Source organism: Lissotriton helveticus, chromosome 8 (genome assembly GCF_964261635.1).
Source record: "Lissotriton helveticus chromosome 8, aLisHel1.1, whole genome shotgun sequence".
NCBI classification, from domain to species: Eukaryota; Metazoa; Chordata; class Amphibia; order Caudata; family Salamandridae; genus Lissotriton; species Lissotriton helveticus.
In genome coordinates, this window is record NC_136069.1 from 220,158,516 (window position 1) to 220,173,393 (window position 14,878).

A 14,878-nucleotide genomic window follows, 5' to 3' on the forward strand; every position below is an offset into this window, starting at 1 on the left:
GAAGATGCACCTTCACCCAGCCGAAGAAGTCGAACTGTACTGCAATTGATACAAATGTTGTGTTTTTATTGTATTCTGTATAATATCGCATGGGAACCCTAAATTTGCTAGGCGGTCCCAGAAATGGTAATTTAGACTTGTAGAAGTTTGTTCTGATTGGTGTGTTAACCTATCCTACTTGGGGACCAATCGAAATTGGGGATTCTAACACTTGCAACATTTGGGGGGTGGTACACTGACCCTAAAACAGTATAACTAGCCTAGGTTCAGCTAAAGAAATTGTCAGACTTGTCCGAATAGCTGACCTGTCACTGACCCAACGCACTCAATAGGTGACTGAATACAGAGCGCTGCGGAGCACTCTGTCCGAAATATACCATAGACTCAAGAGGTTTTACTAAACCTTAAGTGCTGGCAGAGCACTTTGCTGGGGAGTTCGCTAACCCAATCGGGGTTCTGGCCGATAGCTGCAGAGAGGGTGGAGCGCAGGCGTTGCTTCCAAACTGCGGGTGCTGATCGTGCCTTGGTGGTCCTGTCCTGATCCTAATCTGGTTTTCCTGTCCTGTCCTGGGGTGTCCATTCTGCACCTGCTGTCCTATTGATGACTGTCCTTCCTTGGGGTTTTTCCTGTCTTTGACTGATCCTTGGCCAGGGTTGGTCTTCACACCTTTCTAGGTAAATATATAGTGCTGAAACTCTATACTGCACTTTCTATTTTTCTGTCTTTTGCTTTAATAAAGACATACTCTTGCACATAATTGACTTTCCATGCTTTCGCAAAGCTACTGAATGAAAGCTAATACGTTATTGCTGTTTTCTAGCATGTTCCTATGTTACCCTTCCTTTTAGTACAATTCTTCATACCGTTTATGAAATATAGATGTGGTTTATAATTTTCTCTTCTCGAATTGATCGAAGTAAGATTTCTAGAAATATAGCGTGTTCCAATTTTTCCCCCTCCTATAGATGTATAGGATTTCCAAAATTATTACCCAAACCTTGCAGTATTTCCCCATAGTAAAATTCTAGTACATGCATAAATTTGCCCAATTTTAGTTATATTTTCTTAAGTTCCATTCTTGAAATCTGTTTAGCATTATCTTCCTATAGACTCATAAATGGTTGCCCTAATATATTTTCTATATGGTTATGTGCTGTTCGTTATCTTGATTGTTGATTGCCTTTTGATTGTAAAATGTATGCTTTCCGAATCTGAATCTTAGATAAAACTTTAAAACTTCCCAGTAGTCTGTGGTCATTTTATGAAAGTATAAGAGTATATGTTGGTATTTTTGGTTGTCTGCCTTTCTTACACAGCTAGCTCCCTGATCCATTGTGGTCATAGGTACCCGTAAAAGTGGATTGGTAAGTCGGGTACACGAGAAATAAATAGGAAAGGACTCAGGGTTACTGGTAGTAGAGTGTATGGTCACCCGATTAATGTATGCGATAAATTGAAATTAGTATATGGGCCTGGTACGTGTATGGTGAAATTATTGACCGGGTGACCTGCGATCTCTATCAATAGTAGAAGCATTGCCATGTTTGGTACGTTTAGAATGGTAGTGATAAACCTTGTTTACTGGTGTAGTTGGATTACTATTTTAGAAATGCCACCTTTAGAAAGTGAAAAAACCCACAAATGATAGACAGAATGCAGAACAAATCAAATATCCAGTCCCAGTCACAGATCTGGGTAAATCCATCATTTTTTTCTCACTATGCCACCCCAGTTTGGACACAGCCATATGCAAATCAGTCGTAACCCTGCTTCTCATGGGAATAGTCCCGCCCGAACTGCCTGGCCAGGTCCTCCATGGAGCGGAAAACAAGCATCCTGATATGATAAATATGAATTGATCCCAGCTCCTATTGTCCTCAACTGGATCACTCTCCTTATTGGCATATATATAATTTTCAGAACTGTGACAAAAATTCTGACTTTACCATTAAAGTGGGCTTTAAATTACAGTTCTTTAGACACCAAATTCAACATTCCTACCTGCTCCCAATTGAAGTTTATCAGTTAATACATGTAATAAGTTATGCTAATGTTGTCTTACTGGAGAGGTAGGCCTCACAGTAGTGAAAAACAAAGTTAAATGTTCTTCACTACCAGGACATGTAAAAGTTAAAAGTACATGTCCAAATTTTTGAATACACAGCACGCTGCCCTATAGAATGTTTAGGGCCTACTGTAGTGGTGGATTATACGTATTAAAAAAGAAGGTTTAGGTTTGCCAAAAGGCTTATTTTGCCAGGTTAAAATGGCAGTGTTTACGCAGCCCACACAGGCTGCAATGGAAGGCTTGAGACATGTTTAAAGGGCTACTTAAGTGGGTGACACAATAGATGCTCCAGGCCCACTAGTAGCATTTAATATATAGGCCCTTAGACATGTAATACCAATTTACTTGGGGCTTCCAAGTAAATTAAATGTGCCAATCGTATGTAAGCCAAATCTTTTTCTTTTTTTAAAAATCTTTTTATTAAACAATTGCCCAGCCAGTGTACAATAAAATTTTTGATAGAGCAGGCATGGGAGGGCCATCGTCTTGAAGAGGACAGCCCTACCCATCAAGGGTACCCTGAGTGCCCACCAGTAAGCAACATGTTTGCAAAGACGTTCCAGCTGAGGGAGCAGATGCCTCTTCAAAAAATCCCCAACATCACATGTTCTATAGGTACCTAGATATTGAAAACCATCCTGCAATATCTGGGCTATACAACTAGATGACAGGGCTCGGATACCTCCGGCGACATATAAGGGACATGTCCCAGTTAACCTGATAACCGGAATAGTCACCCAAGACTTGAAAAATATGCAGGACCCTGTCAGCTGTCAGGTAAGGCTGTGTGGCATAGAGCAGTATGTCTTCGGCATAGAGGGAGATCCATTCTTCCCAGTTCCCCTCTTTTCCAATACCCTTAAGGAAAGGGTCTTGGTGGATCCAAGCATATAAGCCAACTCTACCATGTTTAAAGGAGAGAGCACAAGAACTTTAGTACTGGTTAGCAGTGGTAAAGTGCACAGAGTCCTAAAAGCCAACAAAACAGGTTCAGAAAACAGGATGGTGAAGGTACAAAGTTTGGGGATGACCCTGCAGAAATGGTCATGTCCAACAGCCTGAATTGCTCATTGCGGAAGTCATGTATTAAAGGAAATATCATTTTAAGTGTGGATTATCACACTGTGCTAAAGCCCGTAAGCAGGTACCTTTGTTACATAGAAGCTCACAGACATCCTTGGCGTTGATGACCCACCCGAACAAACCAGGGGACAAAAGAAGTGCACTGAGATAATCTTTATTAGGCAGTGTCAGGAAGAACATAATGTTTTGACAGCTGTAATTTTGTACATATGTGAAATATTGTATTACTCTGTATGGAAGCATGCATAACAGAAAATGGTTTTGGTATGGTGTAGGAGAGATAGTATTTTGATTTGCCAACTATAATTTTGTATACTTTTGCATTTTTGACTGCATGCCTCAAGCTTGCCTTGTGAGAAGATTTCATCACAATACAGTAGGATTGAGTTGGTTATGGTGACAAGCTAATGATTTCAAATGTGCATTGCACGAGACTCGTGTAATGTCCCTTTGGCGCACACTTGCAATAATTCTTCTTACTCTTTTTTCATGGACAAATGATTTTTATTTTCATGGTAGTTTTTCTTTTCTTTTCATATATACTTCTTCAATACATTATTCATTTTTCATAACTTATCGATTTTTTGCCCAATGCATTTCGGGCTGTGGCCCTTCTTCAGGGGACTTGATCCTACAAATTAATCCAGAATTGTGCAAACATAACTTTGGTATGATAGTACTGATTGAAAATGTCAATTGTTACAACATGTCTTCAATTCAATTCAAAAGTGCTTTATTCGAGTAGTTACTCATAAAAGCAGCCAAACAAACACATAATAAAATACAATTAAATTTCTAAGTCAGCATGACTTTAAGCACAAATACACATAAAAAGAGATTTAAAATAACATTACATCCAGTTAATTACCATCAAGGTGCAAAGTTCATATTATAAAAACATATTAAAAAACAATCCAAATACATAGTTAAAAATTGATATAAAATTTTTACGTCAGATAGACACCAGGCATGGGAACAGAGAATAGATAAACTAGCAGTCTCTGATCAACTAGGCAGAGAGTAGTCACCCTACTAGCAGTCTCTGTCTAGTTACCCACGCCCACCCCAAGTACTTTGCGGTCGCTATGATAATCCAACTTAAGGAGGTAGTTTTAACAATACGTAGAGCAACCATGCTGTTTTTAGTACCCAAATTTCTACACATGGGGGCCAACCACACACGTCTGGGAACAGAATATACAGGGCAAACAAACAAAAAATGACCCAGCGTCTCATTGCCTTCCCCACAAACTGGACAAGTTGCTGGACCTACATTTCTCCATTTAGATGTTAAATTACCAAGAGGTAGTGAGCCAGCCCTCATTTGAAAAAACAGCTTCCTGTCCATGGGTCTAGTTATAATGTCCCAGTACATTTCAAACATTGGAAACAGTTTAGCTTCAAGGAAGGCAGTCGTCATAGGCCCATTATTGTTGTTAAGGAGACTCTTATTTTCAACCTGTTCCCAATAAAGGTTTTTTATAAACAGCTTCGATGGAAAGGATGACCCGGTTGGATCAGACCATAATTCACTTAACCCTAGTTCACTTAATGCAGTTCTCAATGATCTAAACCATTTAATTTCATGAAATCGATCTGCTTTGATCACATCAGCAAATCCTTCTGCATATTGTGACAACTCGGGAGTGGTCCAAATTCTACGCCAATATAATATCGGTCGAAGTTTACACATAGCCGAGATTTCCTTCCTGCCAAGATCATATCTGAGTGGTAAGAGGGGACTGCTCTGTGGGGTACCAGTTAGTTTTCGGAGGAAGCTATTCTCTGACCTCTGTAGCTCCTGGAGGTTTTCTTGCCCCCACAGCTCTACCCCATATAGTGCAGACCCTATTGCTTTAGCCTCATATATGATTAGTGGCGGTTTAATTGGCTTAGTTAAAGATTTCATGTGCTCCTTAATAATGGTACCAGCCAGTTGTTTGTGTCTTAAAACTGCCAGATTCAAGTGGTGGTTCCATCTGTTGTCATTTGAGATTTGAATCCCTAGATAGGTAAAAGAATTCACAACTTCAAGGCAGCGCCCACTCATGGTTATTTTGGATTTGAAATTCCTACAAGGATTAAAAACCATGAGTTTTGTTTTTGCTGCGTTTACCTCCAAGCCGTGATCACAACAAAATTTGTCAAAAATTACCAATGCCTTTTGCAGACCACTTGGGGATTTTGATAAAATTAAGGTGTCGTCTGCAAACATTAAAATAGGAACTTTTGCACCAGCAAGTGAGGGAGCATCTACGGGCTCAGCTTGCATGAGGGAGACAATTCCATTTATATAAAGAGTAAACAATGTTGGTGCCATTGAACAACCCTGCCGAACCCCACGCTCGACAGGGAAGTCAATGGTATCGTTACCATAGCCACCCCATTGGATCTTAGCATAAGTGCCCTCATGAAGTCTCATGATCAAGGTTAAAATAATCATCGGGACCCCCAGAGCTGCCAACACCTCCCACAACTTTGCCCTCGGCACCAGGTCGAATGCAGCCCGTAGGTCAACGAAAGCTGCATAGAGACTGCATCCGCCCAGGACCACTGTCCGCCATTGTATCAGTTGGAAGCGGAAGACCTGGTCTACAGTGCTAGTTGCTCTGCGAAAACCAGCCTGAAAAGGGGATAGGACATTCTGCTCCTCAGCCCAATCAAGCAGATTATTAATGAGTACACGCCCTACCACTTTTTGGACCGTGTCTATTAAGCTGATTGGGCGATAATTACAGGGTTGTGCACGATCCCCCTTTTTATATACCGGTATAATGACTGCACCCCGCCAGGATACCGGGATTTCAGCCCCCCTGGCTATATGATTTAATAAAAGGCACATGTATTTACTCCACCTGTCGGTGTCATCTAAGAAGACATCCGCCGGGACACCGTCATTTCCCGGGGCTCTGCCCCTATGAACAGATTTCAGGGCAGTCAGGATTTCACTTAGCATAAAAATATCTTCAGCTGCAAACAGATATATAAGATTGGAATTACTACCAGGCTGATCTCTGGAAGAATACTGCTCGCTGAAGAACTTAACCCAGGCATCATGAGGGACATTGTTATTGGGAGGCTCTGGAGATCTATCATGGCCCCATTTGACAATATGCCAAAATTGCCTAGAATTTGTACTTTCACTAGCACATCTCAGTTTCTGCCAGTGATCTTCATCCCAGTCTCTTTTTGCCCTGGCGATACAGTTTTTGTAGTGCTTCCTGGCAGACCGAATGACACTCAGATTATTGTTTTTAATAGCAGCTCCTAGTTTAAATCTTGCTGCCCTGCAATCTTGGTTATACCACTTAGCTGGTTTAAATGGACAAGCCCTGCTGTTTCGTGCGGGTTTTAAGAAGAGGTTTTTGACTTCATCAAAGAGAGTCGTATGAACTTTATTAACATCTTCTTGTCCTTGTTCAAAAGCAGTAATATTTTCCAATGCCAGAATGGCCTTGTCTGCCGCTGCTCCTATCTTTTCCAGGGCCTGTTGGTCCGTCTTAACACCAGACCACCTTAACCTACGCATATTATTGGATTGCACGATCGTTGGCGGCACAAGTAAGTCACAAGGGTTTGGAGTGATTACATTAGATGTCCACCAATTATGCGAGACGCATAGCGGGTCGTGGTCACTTTCTATCCTAGCTGTAACTACCATGTCACTGAGAGATGGCCATAACGCTGTGCTACAGATGACATAGTCAATACGACTTTTGCTTCGCCCGTTATTAAACGTCATGGCGGGAACACGGTCTGATAGGGTTCGGCCGTTCAGGGCTCGTAACCCATGCTCCAAGCACATGGCGTTTAGACCTAGGATATCGGCCGTCCACCGAGTTAACGGGGGGGACTCTAGTGTGGGAATGTCCCAGAGCTTGTCTTCCTCCGATCCCAGAGGAGAATCACCAGTGATGAGAGGTTCGAATGTCCGATTCAAATCACCTGCAATTAAAATGTTTTTTCCTGCAGATTGGGTCTCAAGAAGTGTAAAAAGGCACTTTAGAACCTCGGATCTACCTTTGCTACCACCTCTAGCATAGATATTGTATATATTCATGGAGAGGGGTAAATCACTGGTCAATCTAATAAGCTGGATGTCTTTCTGGTCAAGTTCCACACATTTTACAGCAATTTTTAAAGACTGTCTAACCCATATAGTAATTCCCCCCATCGGCCGCCCTTTAGGGCCCTTAATAGCAGGAACATAAAAGTTTACATACCCCAATGCAAAAGTAGGCTCACAGGCCCAAGTCTCTTGGAAAATGCAGAGGTCATACTTATTAATAAATTCAAGCCAATCAGCGCTGTCCATTTTAGAAGATATTCCAGCCACATTCCATGACAAAAGATTCCCTGAGATAGATGTCATAAGAATACCGGGGTTTGTAGTATGCATGTTTAGCACCTTACCCTCAGTAGCCTGGTCTATGGTTGTAACATTGGATAACCCAGGTAAATCAACAGACAGAAGCCCCAAAGGGCTAGTAGTTGTAAAATTACAGGCTAAATCAAATGTACTTTTAGCACAAAGAGGCACGGCAGCAGTATTACAGGTAAATGGTTGTCAATCGCAATCGCTTAAGTTAGACAATGCAGAAAAACGATTTTCCAACCCCAAACCCCAGTCCACTGAAGCAACATCCTTCCTCCCCCTCTTAGTCACAATGTTCCATTTGGTTCTTAAAATACTTGAGTTTGGTCCACTTCCCTTTCTAGGATAAAAGAAGTCCAAAGTCAATGGAACAATTGAAGTTGTTCGCCTTTGTGGTGGTAAGATGTTTGGTAGGATGTTAGGCAAGACCCCAGGGTCGGAGAAGTGAAGAACGACACACTCCCCGTTAAACTTTTTCACCCTATCCCCGATCCACTGTACCCTTCTCACTTTGACGAGCTCTTCAGAAAGTTGCTGCTTTCCCCAAGGAGTAATTACCATGTTGGTGGTTAACCATGATAAAGATTTATTTCTTAGAGAAGATGTAGTTTCCCGCTCTCCTTGAGCCAAGGGAGGAACGTTGGCAAGGACAAGTACCAGTGGCGAAGCTTCAACCACAAGCTCGAAAGTCCCCTTTTCAATAAATGGGTCTTCAACAGCAGGAGCAGGGATCGAGGAAATATGGGAATCACCTGGTAGAGTATTATCACTTGCCATTAGGGGATTTAATACAGGGGCGGGGATGAGACCACTAACAGCTGTAGTTACTGATTTGTTTACGAATTCCTCTATCCTTGCAGAGACATTTTCCGGAAGTTTCCCTATCTCACCCATGGATTTTTGTAATAGACCTTCCAGTCGGTTAACCTCAGAAGTTAACTTATCTATTTTGCTAACCAGGGGTTTAACCACACCTTTAATTTTTGTGTCCATTAGAGCCAGTAGTTTATTAAATTGGGCATTCGAAAGTGTAACGTACGCTTCATTAGTCAGGTCAAGCTCCTCATCCTCAGAATGTTTCCTCGGGAGGTTTGCAACTTTATTTTTAGCTGACCTGAGACATTCCCGTTTACCCAGGACGGGTGCTGGAGGGGAGGTAGAATGATCATGACTAATAGTTATATCAGCCAATACCTCATTGACACTAAGGTCTTCAGCTACAGCAACAGTACCACTGGGCTGTATAGTAATAGTGTCTGGAAACAAATCAGGTGTAGCACTATTAGTACTATTGTTGATTAGAAGGCCAAAGGGATCATCAGCCTCGATATCAATGAAGGGAGATTGAGCAGGTGAGTCTATTCCCAAAGAGGCTCTTCTGTCGATGTTAATTTTTTCAACTACTTGCACCAGATAGTTCTCAATAGAGTTACTAGAAGTGGTTAACTTTTTTGGAGGCATCATATACTTTAAATCACTAGACCGATTACAACATCGTTCACCATGTGACCGAATTCACCCTATTACAACTCACGTAGTTTCTTTAAGAAACACGGAACACATACACGAACACTATGCGTTTCCCGATCGCACACCTCCGGACGCCGTACCTAAACCTTGAATGCTAAAAACTATCAGGTAAGCTTTTAATCAGCAACCTCATTCACGTTACAAGTTTTTCCCGTTATACTATGTCAGTTGCGGTTTAATTGGCCGCTAACCAACCTCATTATCCCGTTATAGATACCACGCGAACGCTTTCTCCGAAGCTAGACCCCCGTTCAAGCTTCAGGTTGGTGGATTTATAAACTTAGGCATGTAACCTTTGAGTTTCGGGCACTTCTGAATAAGAATAACGTATGCACTATTTCACGCTTCATTAATACGCACAAACTGTCGTTTGGTTTATGCATGGTTCATCACCTCCCCGAATTTCTGAATCTCGCACACAGTGCACGCGTAAGATACAAGCTTTTCACGCCCTTTAAGGCAACATCATACAGTCCAGTTGAATAGAATTTCACTGCATGCATGATTCATCACATTGTCTTTGTAGACCTACACCGCACGTTCCTCTGAATGCACTGAAATGCGAAGACATGTTGTAACAATTGACATATTCAATCAGTACTATCATACCAAAGTTATGTTTGCACAATTCTGGATTAATTTGTAGGATCAAGTCCCCTGAAGAAGGGCCACAGCCCGAAATGCATTGGGCAAAAAATCGATATGTTATGAAAAATGAATAATGTATTGAAGAAGTATATATGAAAAGAAAAGAAAAACTACCATGAAAATAAAAATCATTTGTCGATGAAAAAAGAGTAAGAAGAATTATTGCAAGAGTGCGCCAAAGGGACATTACACGAGTCTCGTGCAATGCACATTTGAATTCACTCACACCTTGGGCCCAGAAGGTTTACTTTGGCGGCACCAACCACATTTTACGAAATCACGAAAACACAGAAAAATCAGAACCCAAACGAGTGCGATTACCACTAACCACTTGTTGGATTTTCACATTATACCTCGACAAGCTAATGATAACAGGTATAGGCCTCATTGATTCACTAGGAAAGAGCATTTCAGGTGCCATAGGTATGATCTGTTTATTGTGAAGAGGTATGACAAAGGCGGCACTCATGATTTATTTACCATGTAACACATGTTAAAGCCAATAGGCCTTTAGGGGTGGATTATTGTTGCACCGTGCAGTCAGTTATTTTGTTATATGAAATATCACATATTACCTTTGTAGGGAGGACTTTGGTGTTAGTTATCACCTTTAACAAAGCCTTAGAGCAGACGTTGGTTGCTAGAATCCCTTCAGAAAGGCTGACAGGCTTAACTGTATGCCAGGATCTTGTAATAAAGAAAAATCTATAAATGATACATATTTCCATATATGTGTAAAAACATATACATTGAGGGCCTTTGGGTCAGCCCACTCTGCCATTGTTCAGTCTGAATGTCATTTACATTCTGCTTCTATCCGTGACAGCATACTGCATGGAGTAATGGTTCAGCTCCACACCAATCATTGGCTCTCATGCCCTGTGAATGATGGCAGTTTCTGATCTCATGTGCGCCTCCACCAGAAATTGAACATGCATCAGTGTTAGTCCTGGCTGGCCAGTCCTTCAGTCTTCAGTTTTTTTCCTTTTGTAGTTTCTCTTTCATTTTCTTTGTTTCTCTTTTTATTTTATTTTATTTTTTAAGAGGATAATATAACTCCCCAGGAAGTAAAAATTGGTCTGTGCTTGTCTTTTATTTCATTTTCAGTGCTCGGATACCATGTGGTGCACAAGGGGACCATTATGGAATACCTTTAGCCATAGTGCATCACTGGTTTACCATTCCAAAAAGTGCAAAATGCTGATTCTAAATGTGGTGTCATTCTGGAACATTAAGGCAACAATGGACCATGTACAATGCCACCATAAGACGGGCACCCACTGCTATCTTTGTTTAGTTTCATCATTGCAAGCATGTACTCCATTACATATGAACCCATACCCACCCTAAAACTAAAAAAATACCCATTACTTACCTTATAATGCATTGTAATGGCATGCGTTGTAATGGCATGCATTGTAGCGACATGCGTTGTAATGGCATGCGATGCAAAGGCAGTTGTGTTGTAACAGCTGCGTTGTAAAGGTAGTGCTTTGTAATGGCTGCATTGTAATGGTTGTTTCCCGCATAGATCAGGCATGAGGTAAAGATTCCAGAAAGAGATGAGAATCCTAACAGCCAGATGTTGAGGACAATGTAGAGAAACTGAAAGGGGCTTAGACTAGGGCGTGGCGCACCACCCCGTTATCAAGTGAAATCAATTCTCAAGTGGTTTAGAGACAATTAAATTGCCATTGTGGGTATGTTACTCAACCAAAGCAGGTTGCGAGATAAAAGATCTCCCTGCCATGCTAAAAAGAAGAAAAATAACAAGGGATTAAAGGGTCAAACAAAAGGTACAATAAGGAACTTGCTAATTTGAAGAGAAAGAATCTGAACTAAATGTCAATAATCTCCCAATTAAATCAGCAATGCGCAATGAGATCCTTATAGAAGAGGATGTATCATGAAATATAGTCATCTCATCATTCTTTGAAAACAAAAGAGCAAACATATGTGACAACATTGACCCAGTAGAATTTCTCTATCATCCCTACAATGTTCTACTGCATCATTACTGTCATCCTTAACTATCGTCCTACCCAAGTAAACAGATGAGGCAAGGAACTTCTCAGACGAGATAGAAGTCTCATAGATGCTGGTGAAAACCTACCAGCCGTATAAATCGTTCAAAGACTTGCTCCGAACATCACAGAGCTCACCAGTGCCACTCTTGCCAAGCTAATTAGTACCCCAAATAGGAAGCTAGTGGCAGTGGCCCCATTCATGAAGAAACCTGAAAAATACCCAAGAGTACCAGTCAATAATTTAAAAGGAAGGCCAGATGACAATTAGAGGAATATATAACACAAGCTACTCCAAGACAGTATTTTGGCGAATGAGGAAAATCAAAACCATAATAGTGAAAGTCAGAAAGAATGTTCACATTGCCCCCTAGACAAAGACCAGCAAGTAACAGCAGTTCTCCTTGATTGATCCTTGGTGTACAATGATTATGCTTCCGAATTCCATATAAATAAATATTGTCTGCCATACACTTTTTTGTCCTAAATATCGTTTGCAAAAATATTGTTCCACTGAATGTACATTTTCTATTTCTAACTTCATTGGGGTGATATTTTTGTGGGTGGTGTTTGGGACACAATATTTATGTCAGACTATATTCTGACAATGATTTTCTTGGGTTGATTGTGTTCCATTTGTTCCATTTCAGGGAGAACAAGGCCTGGCAGTTTGCGCTTGGCTGTTTCTATTGGAGCAGGATCAAGACTGATTTGCATACAAACCTGGGTGGCATGGTGAGCAATAGAACGGGTTGGGATGCTATCCAAAACAATTACCCGTGGTTGGAATTATTGCAAGCATTTCTACCATCACATTTTGTGTGTTTGATGTAATATCCTAAGTGGCCATGGGTATGCCGAGACAAGGGTCCTGTGCTCACTGTGCCACTGGAACCAAGCTGCACCCAACTGAAGAGGCTCAATTCGTCCAAAAATTGCTTTTTTTGCCTGTTTTCCTGTTCAGAGGACCAGGCCTAGCAGTTAGGTCTTTACTGCTTCTACTAGTGGCATGGTAAGCAAAAGAACAATGGGTTTGAATGCTATTCCAAATGATTGCCAGTGGTTACACTTATAGCAAGCACTCCTGCCATCAACTTGTCTGTTTCAATATACTTTGGTACCACACCCATACAATAATGTTCATCAGTGCATTCTGCTTAAGAAACTATAAGATTGAACTAGGGTTTCTGACATTGCCTTGGACTGGACCCTTGATAGGAACAGCCAGTAAGTAATGAGAATAGTGTCTTGCAAGCCCAGGAGTATAACATTCTCTTTCAGGGTGTCACAGGACTCAGCCTTATCACTACTACACCTCATTATAAACATTTGGCTAGTGGCCTTAAAAATTGAGCAATGCCACCTACTATTTAGAGAGACTGCAGCCAACACTGAGATTTACCTTCATCTGGGAAACGAAGATACAAACAGATTTAACATCCCATATGTTGTCGTTTGGAGGTGATAGATATATCTGTGGGAATTCCACAAGTTAGTGTTTGCCTAACCAAATTCAGAACTCGCAGTTTTGAGCCACATCCATCTTTCCTTTGATGTGTGCTCTTAACGATTTGCATGAAAAAGTACGCGTGTGTGTGTATGTAGATATGTGTGTAAACATTTTGCTGAATTGGCGTGAGTGTGTGTGTGTGTGTGTGTGTGTGTGTGTGTAAACCTTTTGCTGAATTGGCGTAAGAGAATATGTTTTACCTTCTAAAGTGAGAGGTGAGCAAGACTTAGCAGAAGCAGAATTCTGCTACTTTTACATTTTTACTCACAAGAAACGGACCCATCTTAGGTCCCGCCAAGCTGCACAGCCAAACCTCGTTTTGAATCCAATGAATCAAATTCATCTATTTTTTCTTTTTTTCTCCTCTTTTTTCACCATTATTTTTCATTCACTTTTAACTCATATTGTTCAATCCATTATATTCAATCTCTAAGTATCATCGCCGTTCAAACAAGCGCAGGAGTCCTCAATCGGTTCCACATGCCATAGTTTTATTCCAACAACCCAATGCATTTCGGGAATGAGATCCCTTCGTCAGGGGTATCTATAATTACAAGTAAACATATCAATTTAAAATGTCTTAAATTGTATCATGAAACATTTTCTGAGTTTTGTCTCAATATAAAATCATTCCTAATCACTTGTACACAAAATTTGTATAACAAATAAACTATGCTTAAAGCGCTGCTAATTGTGCCTACAAGGTACACTCCAACTTGGTGCATTCTATTCTTATCCCCACTTCGTATTTCACACATGCATTATGGTGCATCAGTTGCAAACTGCAATATTCCTCCCCGGTTTTTTAAGTGTAAAGAGGATAGTTACATTATGTCAGCCAATACTAATACTGACAAACTTTGAACACTGACGAACTTCTCTGGGCTTACCTTGGCATGCTCATCCCTCTAGTTCCTTAAAAACATAGTATTAAACTGCCATATCCATTATTGCAATGCGTGTCAAGTCTCATATGGAAAAACATTTCAGCGCCGCCAGTAACCTGTGCTCAGTGCCGAGTATAATGTTAGAAAATTACTCCCGTGCGTTCCCGCCCTTATTCACCATCCCCCAGTAAATCAATTACACCTGAGTGTTCCCATTTTCAAAAACTGAACATAAACAGCGGACCATAACATCTCTGCTCTCCCCGTTGTTTCACTACATATCCCAAGCTGCAACGTGAACCATACCTTTCCCCATGATATTATGCGTCTAAGCATCGTTATATCCTCACATGTTACATTGCGAATGAAGACCTATAAACTTGTCTGATGAAAACATTGCTACTTAACTCTGTTTACTTAGTATTTCCAATAAAAGTGTGTCCCCAGACAATAACGTTCAGCCGGTGAAACCCATCTCCTGCATCTTTCACGATATTTCACGTGATCGTTGATTTTATCTTCATTTATGATGATTTATTTGTGATGACTGAGCGTCTGTTTTTTCTTTTTACGATTTATCCTTGGGTGCAATCTCATGTGAGACGATATGTTCATGTTCATGAAAATTGAAAAATGAGATGCACACCAGTCTTACTACATAAGGCCATGTTTATGCTCCATTCATATTTATAAGAACCTTCATTTTTTTAGAAGCGTGCAAAGCTTGCCCCGCGCTTCGTCTCGTTGCGCTG